At 41.1% G+C, this 16869-nt stretch overlaps 1 long non-coding RNA gene across 1 annotated transcript; it reads right to left on the bottom strand.

Moving 5' to 3' along the window:
* Nucleotides 1-493: 493 nt before the first annotated feature.
* On the bottom strand, nt 494-15605 carry LOC116698811 (uncharacterized). Its single transcript, XR_004334308.1, has 3 exons — nt 15594-15605; nt 7640-7645; nt 494-788 (listed from the first exon to the last, which is right to left on the bottom strand). It is a non-coding gene; the product is annotated as an uncharacterized LOC116698811 (long non-coding RNA).
* Between the last annotated feature and the right edge of the window lie 1264 nt (nt 15606-16869).

Raw genomic sequence — 16869 nt, forward strand, 5'->3', positions numbered from 1 at the left:
GGCAACAGGTGTGGCTGCGATGAGCCCCATGAAATGAATTTTGAGTCTTCTGGTTGTTGTGTTGCTGATCCCAGAAACAAAATATTCTTATTTCTAATGTGATTTTTAACAAACTGCTTTTGTGGCAGGAGGCTTTGATGTTGTGGTCCTGACAGACATCAGCCTGCTCAAACGTTTTTTTGTCCGATGTGGGAGGGATCGGCTACAATCTTTCCTGACCGCCTCAGCGTGTGTCCTTCCTAAAGTGCACAACCATCTCCACTGTCTTAAGATAATTTAGGTGTACAGGCAGAAGAGCAGAGGGGAAAGGAGGCAGCCTTGAGGGTAATTGGTGCTGATGGTCGGAGAGCCAGAGACGTGTTTCCCCAGCTTCACGCAATGCTTCCTGTCAGAGGAAGTTTGTGATCCAGCTGCAGGTGGAGTCAGGCACACGCGGCCGAGCCAGCTTGTCCTGTAGCAGAACCGGGACGATGGCGTTGAAGGCAGAGCTAAAGTCCACAAACAGGATTGGGCGTAGGACCCTGAAGAGTCCAGGTGCCAAAGGATGAAATGAAAAGCCATGTGGGCCGCGTCGTCTTCAGACCTTGTTGGCTCTATAGGCGAACTGCAGGGGGTCCAGGAGTGGGTCGCTGAGGGTTTTGAGGGTCAGCCAGAACAAGGTGCTCAAAAGACTTCATGTCCAAAGAGGTCAGGGCGACGGGTCTGAAGTCATTTAGTCCTGTGATCCTTGTGTTCTTGGGGACTGGGATGATGGTGGAGGACTTGGAGCAGGCGGGTACATGGCATGTCTCCAGTGAGGGGGTCTGTGAACACCAGAGGGGTGCCCACCTTGAAACGGTGGTTATGGTACACATCTTTTGTGCAGTCCGGTTTAAGATGTGTGTAAGCATTCATGTTATGCTAAAAAATACACTTGAATATATTTTAAATAAATTCAGTTCTGACTACATATATTATGAGTCAGGAAAGACATGGATGTACACTGCAATTTGACTGGTTGGCCAACCCCAAGGTGGTAATTCTATTTCTAATTTTTTTTTAATAAATATGCATTTATCATATACAACTTAAAAACTGAATTATACATAAAATTTACACTACTGGTCAAAAGTTTGGGGTCACGTAGAAATTTCCATTGCACTCCATTAGAGACAGAATACCAGCTGAGTTGCACTGTTTTTAACCAGGCGAGCAGTTTTCAGAATACATTATGTGCTTACATAATTACAAAAGGGTTCTTCAAGGTTTCCTCCGTCAGTTTTTTTAAAATGATATCAGATTAGTAAACAGAATGTGCCTTTGGAACACTGGATGAATGGTTGCTGATAATGGGCAGTGTACAAAGACCAGCCACCCACTCAGATCAGCTGGTATTCTGTCTATAATGGAGTGGAATGGAAATTTGTAAGTGACCCCAAACTTTTGACCGGTATTGTATTTTAATCCATTATTTCCGTTAATTAAATATAGATATTAGTTTTAGGTGACTTATTCTGACATTGCCCATAGAACAACACCATTTGTACTTTTGGAGGCAATTACACGGCAGCCCTAATCTCATCAGTCAGAGAGACAGTCAGAGAGACAGCTGTTGGAATGTTTTCATTCTTATCTCTGGTGCTCGCCGCCTTTTCCTTTCTGTCTCCTCTCCTCTCCTCCATCTTCTTCAGGCTTGGTGGCTGGCACGTCTAGTGACAGAAAGTCCTTGGCTCCATCTCACACTGGCTCTCCCTTTCATAGCACGGAGCGCACACTGACAATAATCAGTGCTGTGTCTACCCTCACTTCTTGTTTTGACATTATTTGTCCTTCCCTCTGCGTGCCTTTCCTCTTTTTCTTCTTGCTTACAGTAAGAGCAGTTGGTCAATTTAAGTTATTTGCCTCGTGACCGCAAAAGGACAAGCAGCAGGCAAGTGAGTCAGATTCAAATCTGCATCCCAAGTGGGCAGGCCAAATTTAATCAATACCAGCTCATCTCCATATCTAAAGCGCTGGCTGCTGTGGTGAAGCATTAGTCGTCTCCCAGTTGTCCCCCAAACTGCCTGATGAAACACTGTGTAAACATTCGAAAACCATATGTTGACCGAAGTAAATTGCAAAATTTAAATAGTATGTCCCCAATATCTCACCCTTCAAATATGAAATGATAGCTCCCAGTGGAATCCGCTTTCAGCATCACCTTTGTGCACTGAACAAAAATAATGTCTGTGCCTGTTTTCTCTGTCTGAATGACAGTTCCTTGGCTGTGAACTGTCCAGCCCGCGAGTGTTGTGTCTGTCTTGTTTATTTTGGATGAGAGATACAATCTGTCCCTGTATCAGCTGACGGGTCAATCTATATCTCATTACTCTATCCAAATAATATCATCTTGGCTGAGATTCTCAAGGCATCGTAATAAATTCAGTCCCAGTGATATCATGTACGGCTACTTTGGAAAAGCACCCCTCGACTACAATGTAGCAGCAAATATAGTAAATATGTTTTATGCCTCTAATGCAACAGCTTTAAAAGATACTTAATTCTCAAATTGAATTTCCCTTCTTCTTCTCCTTCCATTTCACACCCTTTCACGCTTACTCTTCATTTTCATCTCATCATCTACCCCCAAATCTTTCTTCCCAGCTCTCTCTTTCTCTCTCTTTGCTATTACTCACTTTTTTTCCACCGCAGCGCTAGGGCCAGCTTTGCTAGTGTGATTTACTTTCTATTAGGGGATTAAAAATCAATTATGCAGGAAGCCATGCATAGGCGTGATTATAGCTGCGCATGATGGCACCATTCATCACAGGACCACTCATCTCTACAGCCGTTAGTTACACAACACACACCAGGACAGCCATCTTCTACCATGAACTCTGCCCTCATCTTTTACACATTGTAAATGAAATATGTCCACCACAATGCCTTTGCAGTTGGTACAAAATAATGTGTCCAAAATCAGTTTATGTAATACAGGTATCTACATTACAAACAATATAAAAAGAATTATGTATGGTGGGAATTCATTAACATCCACCCCAGTAAAATACAGCTAATTATAACAATTACAGACTAATTTACTGAGAAGATTAACACAGTAATAAGCTTGATAAGGCCTTAAAACACTAATTGAAAAGGCATTAATATTAATCTTTAAAATAAGATATACTGTCACCTGAATTACATTCTTGGGAATAGTGACTTATCCCTCTGTCGGCTGATCGGTGATGCTGACCTCAGGCCAGTCTTTGGGAGGTGTTATCCTGACTCAAATAAAATAAAACACAAGTATGGAGATTCATTCTTGACTGTGAGATCCGTGATCAATTCTACTTCTGAACTTCACCGTCTTAAGTAAATTCCACTTCCTCTAGATCATTATAAAATGTGTCAAAGGTGTAAAAAGCACAACCTTAATGGACTGGTCTACAGATAAGTCTTTAACCCTTGTGTTGTCTTCCCGTTAACCATGAACTTGTCCTTCCAGGTAGAAATTGAAAATGAAAATTTTTTTTGGTGCTTTTTCAATGTTTTTGTTGTTTTTTCTGAGTTATTTCTCAGCTCTTGGAGCTTTTTAAAAAAAAAAATAGAGCTTGTTTAATGACAGGTTTTACACTTATTCTTGGAATTCATGGTCAACAAACCTTATTTATATCAAATGATATATATGTTTGTAGTTAAAAAGACAGAAATGATTAATTATTTTTGGCTAATAGTTAAGATCAGAGGATGTTGAGTGGATCTCAGATGGGTAGATTTCAAGGTTTAGTCCGGATACTGTTTGGAAACCATTAAAAAAAATAAGAATTCAAATGCTACAAGATTACATAAAACAAAAAAACAATAAAAGTAATCATTAATGTTACCTGAAGAACATATGGAATCATTCATGTTATTTTTGGGCAATTTGGTTGAAAGAAATCCATATTTCTGATATAAAACACTCTGAAATGGGTCAGTTTGACCCGAGGACAACACAAGGGTTAAGTCCTTGACAGACATAGTAGTCGTGAAGGGAGGGTCAAAGGACAGTGTGCCATTATGAATCGTGTTTTTTTTGGCTATTTGAATAAAATTGACCACTAGTTTTATACGAATGGACACATGAGCAAGAATTATAATGTGTTTTGCACCCCTTTACCCGTGTTATCGTCCTTTCTGCTAATCATACTTGACCATAACAGATAATCCCTAAACTTGATGATTCATTTCAGTATTAGTCTTACAAGACTTAACTATAACGCCGGTAAATCCCGATGATCCATATTCTACACAACCCTAAAAAAACAAAACTGTGAATGACGAGAGCATTTCTGCATTTCTGTCAGCACAGTTCTGGACTGTGCAGATAACATGGAGGCACAGTGCAGACTGTGTCTCCGCAAAGAGGCTCGGGTTTTTCAGATTACTCATGTGTTGTGGCTACCACACTGTTGTGTACTGGGGAGAAAACATCAAGGCTGGGGATGCAGACAGGGCAAACAAGCTGGTGATAAAGGCTGTCTTTGTTGCTGGGCTAAGTCTGAACACCCTGGAGGCCCTAGCACAGGAGAGGAGCAGGACTAAACTGAACACCTTCTATCATGTGCTGACACAGCTACAGAACAGCTTCGGAGTTGTCCCTCCGAGGTGCGACATAGAAACACATTTTTCTTTTTCCTTCCTACTGTTCAAATGGATATGGCCCCAGCCACCTATAGAGAGCCAAAGCAGGAAGTCACCTCACTTTGCTGGTCCAATCAGCTTCCATCTCCTTCTTTCCACGCCATTCTATAAACACAGAAATTTGCTTTACTGTTTTCTCTGGAAATATTTCAGTTCATTCCATGGGAAGAAAATCCTGCACACGGAACATTCCCCAAAAAACTTTTCTTTGTTATCATTGTATCCCCCCCCCCCCCAATGATGTGTTGTCTTGAACGTGCATATGTTACATTTTCAGTCCAGTTCATGTGACAAAATCCATTTAGGGTGAGTGGCAATCAAAATTAATTTTAAAAGAACCCTAAGAATTCAAAGCTATGTAAGTATAGATGTTTGTGATACTCCTACTTACATTTTGCATCTATGTATAGAGACAAAAATAAAAAAAATAAAAAAATAAGATTTTCAGTGAGAGACAGTTATGTCAACACATTGATTTAGAAAAGGCTTTTCTCTATAAACCTTTGAAATAAACCCCTTGAAAAAAACATAAATGAGCATAGAATCTTGTTTAAAACTATTAAACAAGAATATTTATTTGTTATTTAACTATTTATTTTTTTAAATACTAGATATAAGAAGGATGTCAAGTGATGGAGGGAGCTCTGGGAGCATGTAACAGTAAGTGTCAGTTCATAAAACCTGTGCTGTATGTTCACTTTTCTTTTTTTTTTAAGATTATTTTTTTGCTTTTATGCCTTTAATTGATAGGACTGCTAAGTGAGAAAGGGAAGACATGCAGGAAATTTTAAGAGGTTGGATTCAAACCCTAGACCTCTGCATCGAGGCATAAACCTCTCAGTATGTTTATGTGCGCCTCCTCTACCCACTGAGCCAACCCAGCCACCGTTCCCATTCATATGAATGGATCGCTGGTCTGCTGGAAGTCGAACAGCTGATGAATGATCCTAGGAGTATAAAGCATGAATGAAGCAACAGAAACAGATAGCAGCTTTCTTTTACACCCCTACTAAAACCCAGACTTTAGAGACAAGATAGGCTTGATTATTCATCTACAACTGAAAGAGTTTAAGCTCCACAAGCAGCCCGTTAAAATGTCAGTCTCATCCTTTGGGGTGCTGAGCATATGCCAGGAGCAAATGGAAAATACTTTAAGTTTTACCTCAGAATGACTGGCCAACATTTTCACATCACAAACTGTGGCACAGTCACAGTCATGTACTGACAGTGCCACAGTCAATGTTTGTGTCTCTACACTTTCGTATGTGATTCCCAGGCATGCATGTACACACACCAACAGCCACAACCACTCCAGAGTTCTGTTTACTCTGAAAGGTTCAAAGATAATTTACCTGGATTAGAGGAGCCTTACTGTGGCTGCCATCCCACATTGCTTCGGAGGTGTCTCAATAAATACTGAGCAGGCTGCATGGCAGGCAGTGAAATGGAAAGGCAGTGATAGGATTGTAATAAAAACAGCGTTTAATGCCGATTTTTTATTTATTTTTTAACATCAATTACTACTGGCTTCACACTGGTGACACCCCAGGAACTCTTATCACTGGTCTTTGGAAACTGGGTCTGGCCCACGGCACATACCAAACAGTGGAGCACATACATGTAAGCCTGCATCGTACATGGAGAAAGTATAGCATATTAAAGAAGAAAAAGAAGAACAAAAAATACAAAAGTATTTTATTCTTTACATACTATGTAGAGAAATTCAATCTCTTTATCTGAACCCCTCCTAAGTATCAGGATCAGTGGACAGCTAAACATGCTAATTAGTGTCTTGCTCAGGGACACTTTGACATGTGGACAAAGGAGCCTGGGATCAATCCGCCAATCTTGTGGTTGAGTGGCGACCACTCTACCTCCGATCCACAGCTTCCTCCCTTTTTAACATTTTACAGTCCATGTATACACTGTATATATATGCACATATAGGTCCAAATACACACAAGCACAGACAGGCCTATACACATGCACTATGTAAAGAGAGAGAGAGATGTCAGAGCGAGGGGGCTGCCTCTTAACATTGCACACCAGGCAGTTGGATGTTCAGTATCTTGCTCAAGGGCACCTCGGCAGTTCCCAGGAGGCAGTAAGCAGTAATATTTTACAACGTTTTGGTTCTTCCCCAGCACACTACAATTTCAAACACAACAAGGAGGTTAATGTGCTGACTTTCAGCTAGGCTTTTTTGGGGTGCTCACATCCATATTAGGCGAACGGTTCATCGAATGTCAGTGTAAACACCCTCAAATTACATCTTAAGGTCAACACCTCAACATCTCTGTTTCATTGTAAACCCACTGTGCTTGACTACTGAGCCAAAACAAGAGAACATGTCTCACTGCCCTAATAGTTTCTGACTGCACCAATGATGCATTCACAGAGATTCATCAAGTTTTTGACACAATCTTTAGCTTTCTGGACAGCACTGTCATACAGACAGATGCAATGAGGCTGCCATGCAGACAGGAGCTTGACAAGCAAACTGAACAGGCCACACCGTGGCATTGAGGTTAATCTGACCTGTTTCTTCATCTTAGAGCACCCAGTCACCATTGTGGAGTATATGAATTTGCCTCTTCACGTTTTGTGTTAATATGTCTGGAGGTGTGAGCGTTTGTAGATTTCGTGAACCTACATAGTAACTCCCTAACGTAAACTTTTTTGTGTTTGGGCTTATTTAACATTCTTATGATAGATAGTTGTAGCCACTGGAAAAATGGTAGGCTTCTAAAGAAAGAAAGGAAATAAGAAGCAGAAAACCTGCCTAAGGTGAGGGTTTTGATTTCTAAAAAGGCTGCATGTGGTGGTTTCTGGAAACATGCTGAAGTGCAGAAACATCTCTTTACATGTGAAACTCACAACCCCTAGCACTGTACCCACTTAGTTAGTACCATTGTTGGTCATTAGATTCTATGTAGGACTTTGAGGGAGTTATCACTAATTGAAATCAGAAGGCTGTACATGCCTGGGGATACACCTGGGGCTGAAGATGAGAGAGATCCCACCAAAACACTAAGTAGAACACAAGTGGTCAAAGTAACTAAATTATTTTCAGATTTAGATACTCCGTTTTTGTCTCGTTCAGTCGCTTTTTTTCGAGGTGAAATATCGGGAGAGTGGAGGTGGCAGCTTACATTGAGGAAATAAATTGCTGTTGTCATCCTTGCTGTGATTAGAGTGGGGAAGTTTGAACCCGTGCAGCCGTATCCGGATTATTTCCTTACTGCTGCAAACAACAAAAATGAAACAGCTGCATTCATTTTGTGGAAAAAAAACTGCAATCATGCGTATCAGGTGGAGCCTCTCACTGTGCATACAGCTTAGATGTCAAGTCAAGTCAATTTTGTTTATCTAGCCGTCAATTCATAACAGAAGTTCTTTCAAAATGTAAAATTAAAAACATGCATTTGCGCGTTTGTTATGCACTCATGCCCACCTGCTCCCTAGCTTGTGCACAGAAGTTATGGCACAGAGTATGTGTGGTGAGATTGTAAAGGAGGCAACTCATGCATCTGCAACACTGATACACCTGCCTTTACAGGGAAGCCAGGGGGATCTATATATTCTGCTGATGCTGCGTATGGCCAGGGGTGCACACATCTGTCTCGCTTTCTCTTACACACGCACACACATGCATGCACACACACTCTACATTTGGCACAAACCAACACATCACACGCACCAGCAAAAAAAGCTGGGGATGTTCTTCTCTCTGTAAAGGCTATTACTCACGCCAAGTGCAATCAGTATGGTTGAGAGGGCGGACACTAGAATAAATAGAAGAGCTAGACTACCTGCCTGGTATCATCAATAAGAAAAGAATGCAGCGTTATTAGGCTGCGTGAGCACTTAAAAGAATAATATCCTGTTGTGACACTACACTGTACCACTACACAACATCATTTTCACTCCTTTGAAGACGGCCATTATACTGTCTTGGTGTTTTGCAAATCGTTGACTTTTGGTAGGAAACCAAAAAGTTACTATATGTGTGAGAACGCCTTTACCGCTCCTGTTTGAGCGTGATGATGAAATACACTTTATTCTACATGAATAGCATTGTACCCTTTTGACGGCAGAGTTGATCTTAAAAAAAAAAAACATTTTCAGACCTCACTGTCAGGTAGGTGCTGAAATATTTGAATGATTCATGAATCAATTTGGCCCGTGTGAATGTAGTGCTTATAGGAATGGAGTTTTTCACTCCTAGGTGAGGCTAGGGGCCGGCTGCTGCACAGCACTTGTCTGAAGCAGAGGCAGGGGCTTTGATTCTGTAGTTTTTACCTCTCAGGTCACACGGACGAAAATTAGGTCAGATCATAGCACTGAGAACCTCAACACCCCGGCCCCTTTTAAAGTCACGGTACTGAACACACACAAAGCTGAAAACACACATGCACAAGCTTTTTTATCTGCCTCTGTGTCTCACAAAACACATTTTCTTTGTTTCCTCTCTCTCTCTCACACACACACACAGTCTGACAAAGGCAGATAGTGAGAGGGAAGAGGATGGATGACACGTTTCCCGAGGAGGGGCAGCCAACGTTATTTGTTATAATTCAGCCCTAATTTAAAATTTTTCAAACCTTCCCTGAGATTTATAAGTGCTGCCGGAAACTGCATCCATCTTGACCCAACAGTGGGCAGCCTCAACTGTGCCGGTGTCACATGATCGATGTTTTCCCTGGCCTCCCGACATCTTCTCGGGGTCACATGGGCCGCTGTCAAGCTTGGTTAATTTTGCACTCTCAGCCCCACAGCTATTAGCATATGAATATCCTCATAGCCATACATATTCTACAGCCATGCATGGGGATTTCAAAAAAGTTGTCCTTTCTAAGGGGGGAATCTGAAAAGACCAGAGGGGACGAAGAGAAGGAAGGAGTGGATTGGGGCTTGGCAGGATGTTTTCACAGCTGTCATGGTGATGAATTAGGCTCTTATGATTAATCTGTGTATAAATGCAAAGTAAAATTCTCCAGACAGTTAGACCCAGCCCATTTTCAGTGGACCGTGGCTGTCAACAGCAAAACATGTTGACTGTATTGAACACCACCGAACAGAGCCAATCAAACACTAACTACATTATTAGCCCTTTTAGACGTAAGTCATTATTCAGGGCCTATATGGGCCTGTTGGGAAGTTATGAATTAGTAAAGCTATCAAAATCCGAAAGGTGTATAGATAACAGTGAAGTCGGGTGAAGTTTAGCGTCCTAATCCCAGTGTTGTAGTGAAATGGAGAGACTGAATGGGCTGCTATAAAAGGTTCCTCATCCATTCACTCTGTATGGACAAGCTCTCCTCCCATCGCCATTGTGCATCTACACGCCAACCTTATTTGGAGCCAAGTTAGCGTTAAAGTCAGATACGGGCTCCCACCCCTGCCATTTAGTTCTCACACGACCTTGTGAAGATGCAAAAGCGGCCGTGCTGAACAGCTGCCCACTGGGGCGTCAGATTTATGTGGGCCAAATCAAACCTCTAAAACTCCAACAGCTGACTTGAGCGGCAGAGGGAAATAAAACTCACAATGTGCATGTTATTGCTCTTCTGAGGCTCTCGTCCTCTCCAGTTCAAGGCTTCAGCTGTCATTAGTGTTCATAATAAGAGCTTGCCCATATGCTTCTGTCTACAGATGTTATGATTTAGACATAACATGTTATGATTGCACATTCCCAAACAATGTTACAGGTCAATGTAGGGGCAGCCTTGGTAGCAACGCTAAAGGCAACGAGTTGCCAGAGAGTTGGGGTTACTGATGCTGATAGAAATCAAACATGATCTGATGTTAACTGCTTTTGGCAGGCAGAAATGTCATGTGAGTGTACGCTGACTCTGCTATCCTACTTTCTATTGTCTCACTTGACTGCTTTATGAGAAAGAAACAAACAATGCTCTAACATTGGGGAGTTCCTTAAAGGTCCCATGGCATGAACATTTCAATTTATGAGTTTTTTTTATCGTTAATATGCGTTCCCACAGCCTGCCTATGGTCCTGCTCTGCCTTTGAGAAAATGAAAGCTCAGATGTGCCGATCTGGAATCTTGCCCCTAATGAGGTCATAAGAAGCAAGGTTACCTCCCCTTTTTCTGCTTTGCCCGCCCAAGAGAGAGAGACATCGTGGCTTTCAAACGAGCAAAATGGCAGTTGGTCAAGACCACACCCCCAGCTTCCACCTTCACATTTGCTTTATTGCCCGGAGTTAGATGAGAAGGTTTATACCGCTCTCGTATCTGTACAGAATATAGGCTATGTGGTTAGCATGGCTAGCTGGCAGCTGGTTAGCTTAGCAAAAGCCTAGACACAGGGGGTTTGTTTAATCCGTAGGAGCTGTAAAACAAAACATCTCGGAAGTTACTGCACCTGGCCAAGAAATAGTTACGCACGTAACACCACAATGTGGCAGTTTTGTACATATGTGAACTTTAGAGACAGAGCCAGGCTAGCTGTTTCCCTCGAGTCTTTATGCTAAGCTACCTGGCTTCAGGCTGGTAGCTGCATATTTACCATGCAGGCATGATAATGCTATCAATTTTGCTTTGCAGGAAAGCAAAAATAAGTTCCCAAAATGTCAAAATATTCCTGTAAGAAAACATGATTTTCTTTTGTTTCATAATATATTTGCCAAATACAAAGAGAGACAATTCCCTTAAGGCAGTGTCCTGCTAATAACTGCCAGTGCCATAAACATATCCGTTCAACAGATAAAATTGTATATAGTATTTAATCTGATGCCAATCTGATCCAAAGACCATTTTTATTGGCATCATTTCCTTTTCGCTCTGCTGTGTGTTCTTCTGACAATCCCTTGTTGCCAAATACCATGAAAAGCATCTGTTTCGAAGAGATCCAGAACCGCTGTGGGACTGGTTGGCCCCTCAGGGGATATTTTAATGTTGAAGAAGCCGCTATCGTTTACTGGATTTGTGAAAGGAGATGGTCAGACCCAGCTCTGAATTTATATATGAATTTAATTCGAAGAGCCATCTAAAGGTGGCTGATTGAAAGGTCTACAGAGATGGTCTTAGTTCCTCTTGGCTGAGCTGATTGGAGACAGGGAGATAAGAACGCCAGACCTGACTATGATTAATGGGTTGATATTACTACCCGTCTCATGCAAAGCACCAGGCACCATAAAAATTATGCTTAAAATACGTCTGAATGCACTTTGTACATTTCTGTTTGAGGGCCCTGTGTTTTACCATGTCTTCATGGCATCAGAACAAAGAGGATGGGACACGTTTTGATGGTAAAGCCACACAGCCTGTATAATGTGTCAGAAAAAAAAAATCTGATTTCAATTCACACATAAATCCAGTAAATCCACCATCTTCCCCACCTTAAATTTTCATTCACCCAATGTGAATGCCAGCATTTTGCCATCATGCTCTATATCTGGAGTTTTTTAGCTCTTTCTGGCTGGGTAAGGTCCTGCCTTGAAAATCTCTCTCTCTCTCTCTCTCTCTCTCTCTCTCTCTCTCTCTCTCTCTCTCTATCTCTGTCTTTCTGTCCCTCGGGACTAACGAGTGTGTGAAAAACTGAAGATGGAAGAGGAAGGGGGGTCCATGAGAAACTAAAATTAAAGCTTTGGAGCGGCTCACTGCCTCTTCATTTAAATTAAAGACATTCATGCATTTTGAAAAGGGTAGAGCATTTTAATGAAAATGTATACAGTGTGGCGAATGCCTTTGTGATGCTCTGGTAATAAAGAATTGGAGATGGGCGAGCTAAAAACAAACAAACACTGGCATGTATTTTGGAGGATAAACAGAAAGGGTAAATATTACAGAGGTAAATAGTTTGGATATGTGGCTCCGTCGTCTAAGCTAATGCCCTGCTGTGTAAATTTGCCAAAGTCTTTGTGCGTAATTGATTCGCGTAGAGGATGATAAGCTGTGTTTTGAGATAAGAGGATGGTTCGAGGACAATGTTGTTTGAGGAAAAATTGGACATTTCAATCCAAGTATTTCACACAAAGGGCAAAAGTAAAGGAATTATCACAACCAATGGGTGAACCATTGAAATAATCAGACTTAATATTAGTCAGTAACACGGAATCCAATTATTCTATTTTAATTTTTTCCCTCGGCACAGTAAAAAAGTGCATGTGAAACCCCTGCGGAATATAAATTAGCTGTTTCTCACATCTAGAGGTTAATGCTGTGAAGAGCTGCATATGTACTATATACTTGATGACTGAGTGCTCTTGCAATCAACCCCTTCAGATGTATGGTGCAATCCCCGGCAAGTCCAATGAGAAACACAACGCTCCTTCCTATAAAGTAATGAACGGGCACATTCAGTGACAGTCGTTTTGAATTTTCAGCAGCATTTTCTTATCTGAGAAGTAAATATGTTGAAAGGGGAATTTCTTCAATACTCTTCTCGCCTCATTCCAGCATAATGCTGGAGAAAATTCCTCCTGGCTCTCTTCTGTTGTAGAAACATTATTGATGCATATAACAAAGAGAAAGACACACTAACTGTGCTGACATTAAGACATCACAGGATCTCCTTTACCGAGGCTGTGGTTCCAGTTATCTGTACAAACACAGCCAGGTTCCACTTTATCACGCAATGGACCGCAGCAGGTATTCTTTCCTATTATTTTGATCAGTTCTCATCATGCAGCAATAATGTACTAATTCAACACTGTCCGCCACTCACTACATGGCCGTGGTTTTTCTTTACCCAACTTGTGTTGTTATGATATCATTTTAGTGTCTTTTAAATAGTGGGCTGATAGGGAAAATACTGACATGCAACATGAAGGGGTGGGGTGTGGGGGTGGGGGGTGTCTGTGTGATGCTGATTTAACCCAGAGTTGAGGAGATCGCTTCAGACTAAAAGCAGTGGCCAACAGCGTGGTAACCATGGCAGCAGCCATCTTCAGACGCAAAACCATGCATATTCTGGGTGTGTCGGTTTAGAAGTAGGTAAGACATACACTCCTCCAGACAAATTTAGTCTCATTCTCATGTTAAACGCAACACGTAGGGAAAAGGAGACAGGGCGACTAATGTTAGGAGCTGGGTTAACCTTTAGCAGCTGTGTGTTACTTTACAAGCCCCGGTTAGCGTAGCTTTGTGCCAGTGTGTTTAGCTTCTTCTATGTACGTCATTTTTCTGTCCATTACTTACCTTAGCCTCCCCATCCTATATTTAGCTCTCCTTCTATTATTTATGTCATCCCTTTCTCCTAACATCATGTGGCGTTGAGAGGACGTGAAGGCTGAATCACTTTGCTGTGATTCGGGTATTTCCAGGAATAACTCAACAAAACAATACAAATAATAAAGAATGTGGTATATTGTGAAAACTGAAAAAAAAGATCAGAAGCCACACAGCTGTCACTGAACAATAGAGTACATACATGTGAAAGTCTGTCATGCCTGCATCAGCATTTCTTCTTCTGTCCATGGTTTCTAAGCGTCCCCCTGCCCCTCGTGCTACTACTAAGACAAAGAAGCTCGTGGTGTAGTGTTCCTCTTGAAATCAACCGCTGTGCCTCCTAAATTGCTAAATGACGAAGTAAGTAACGTAAATTATAGGCTTCATGTTTTTTTGTCACCAAAGGATCAACACATTTGTGGTGCTGTGTATCCGTGTTTGTGATAGCTTTCACTTTATTCTACTATTGTGCTATTTACAGAAATTCTCCCCGTTTCAGACAAAAGGAAGATTTTTATTGACAAAAACAACCTTATATGTCAAAGGAATATGTATAATTACTGTTTTCTCTAGTTTATACTGTAACATTGATAAAAAGAGTACACTATGGCAACATATAACAACATTTTCATCAGGGGTGTTTATCTGACAGCTGCAGATACACACACTCAAGCACATGAATGTAAATTGTATTAAATGCCACATACAGTATAAATACACAGGGCTTGGCTAATAGCAGAGGTTTCTTGTAATATATTCTACGCATAAACAAACAAGACATATGAAGAAATATTTCAGTTCTCCAGCATGACACGTTTAGAAAATTGTGTGTATCACCTATTGAAATACTTTTGTTTTTAAACAGTCTGATGCTGAGCTGCTGGGAGCCTATAGGACCGGTGAAAGAGGAGTTAAAATGCTCTTCTTCAGTGTTAGACTTTCAGTCCGTTTCCACTGTACACCAAGCTGGCTGCTGTGACACTTTGGACCATGCCACAGCAGATGGCAATGACATGTCTGCAATGGTCTGAGGCCGGAGAGAAAAAAACAACAACACCAAACACCCGGCTGTTCAGTTCTGGGAGAAAGGAGAGACTGTGGAGAAAAGTTCCATATGACAGGCAAAAGATGGTACTGAACCAGGAGGAAGTCAGAATAAAGACTCAGATACTGGAGGCCACAAACAAGGATTTACAGACAGTATGGGTGGGCTGACACCCAAACTATTGACAACTATTGACACCCTTAGGATGCGGCAAATAACATCAAGTTCAGTCCACACTAAGAAATAATGTATTATTTTACTTAAACCCTCATCACAGGTGCAAATGTAAAATACATATCTGTGTTGGTAGTTGTTTAACCTGCGTACAAAGAAAAATGTAGACATGCGGAATAACATACACTGACAATAACCCTTTACAAATTAAATTTGTTGTTACATGTACATGTTATTTAATTTGAAAAGAATAAAAAACAGAACTTTGCTTGCACAAATAGTCCAACTTGTCCAACTGCCTACCACAACGATGTGTGTGTTAATGCTAGCCTCGTTTTCTATTTCCTATCACATGTGATGATTTAGTAGTAGTGAAATTTACCTGTATAAGTGACACATTTTAGAAGCTAAGAACTATTAGCTAAAGGCTGATATTTTACATATGTATTACTAGCAAGGGTCACTTTTAGGTGCGGAGTGTTTTGGTCTTCATTTAAAGAATGGGGAGATGTTTTACTGGAAAAATGTTTCCTGAAATACTGTTAGAGAGGTTATTTAGTCAGGACTGACATAGCATGTATTTTTTAAGAGATTCTCCTTGCCCACTTAAGAGCTCCATCAATTAGAATATTTAGTGATTTATGGTAACATTATTATGTTGTTCCTGAGAGGGTATGTTTGTAATACACGTATTAGGAAACCAAACCAGTATGATTAGATGCACTGTGCATATGTATACTATACTGGAAGGGATTAACACACTATCACTATTTCTACCTCACTATCACAAAATCACATAGTAGAAGAAAAGGAGGATGCTGCACTTATTATGGACATACTATGTTTACGGTCTAGTCAGACACTGCAGCGTAATTTCAATCAGCCAGACTTCCCCCACATACAAAGCGCAGCTCATTACCACTCACCTCTGTGGACGCACTGTTTTGTTCCCCCTGATTGGAGAGCCTCAGCTCCAATTAATATCTTAGAAGGCTGACATTTCAAACAAGGCTCCATCCTCTCTGGTTTGGAGCACATTGCTTCATTTAATATAAGTTCACAAATAGGAATTGCTGGTGTGGATGACTAGAGGTGCCTTTGATCTTTGTTAATGTTGGAATACTCTCTATGTATCAGCAGGTGTACTGAATTAATTCCCTTTAAAAAAATATCACCTGGTGTTTTTATAAAAGGGATTTTGCACAACAGTCAGTTTGTTCACAGGACTGACTTAATGACCATGCATTAAGTGTTTGTGTGTGTGTGTGTGTGTGTGTGTGCGCACAGAAACACAGTTCAGCCTAAAGTCTAATCTTGCCTTACCTCATCTTAAATGAATCCTCATCTTTAATGAAAACCTCATCCTTTAATGAAACATTATTGATTGCAATATTTATTTATTTCCAGATTCAAATTCAGAACAGTTTACACAGGCTAATAGAAAACATGATAGCTTTCAGTCTGAACTGAACTGGGACTCATTTAACGATTTGTATGGGGAGTAAAGGAGAGAATACGTGAAAAGAGAGAAAAATAATGTCAGACCCTGTTTCATATGCAGAGCGATATTTTCTAAACCATCAGTCCGCATAACCTCTCTTGCCTTTTTTTTGAGTTGCGGTGGATTTCGAGCCAGTCGCTATCTCTTTTTCTCTCCCACATAATGTAGCTCCAGCTGGCCGCGCCGCTTTGAAAATGTCATGCCGGGTCACTCGTGTGACGCTATTTCCCTTCACCCTCACACCAGGCCCTACAAGTTGTTTAGCATTTCAGACAGGGCTCTTGTGTTGCCTAGCAGCCTAGCACAAGGGCACTT

This window comes from Etheostoma spectabile, chromosome 12 (genome assembly GCF_008692095.1).
Source record: "Etheostoma spectabile isolate EspeVRDwgs_2016 chromosome 12, UIUC_Espe_1.0, whole genome shotgun sequence".
Classification (NCBI taxonomy): Eukaryota; Metazoa; Chordata; class Actinopteri; order Perciformes; family Percidae; genus Etheostoma; species Etheostoma spectabile.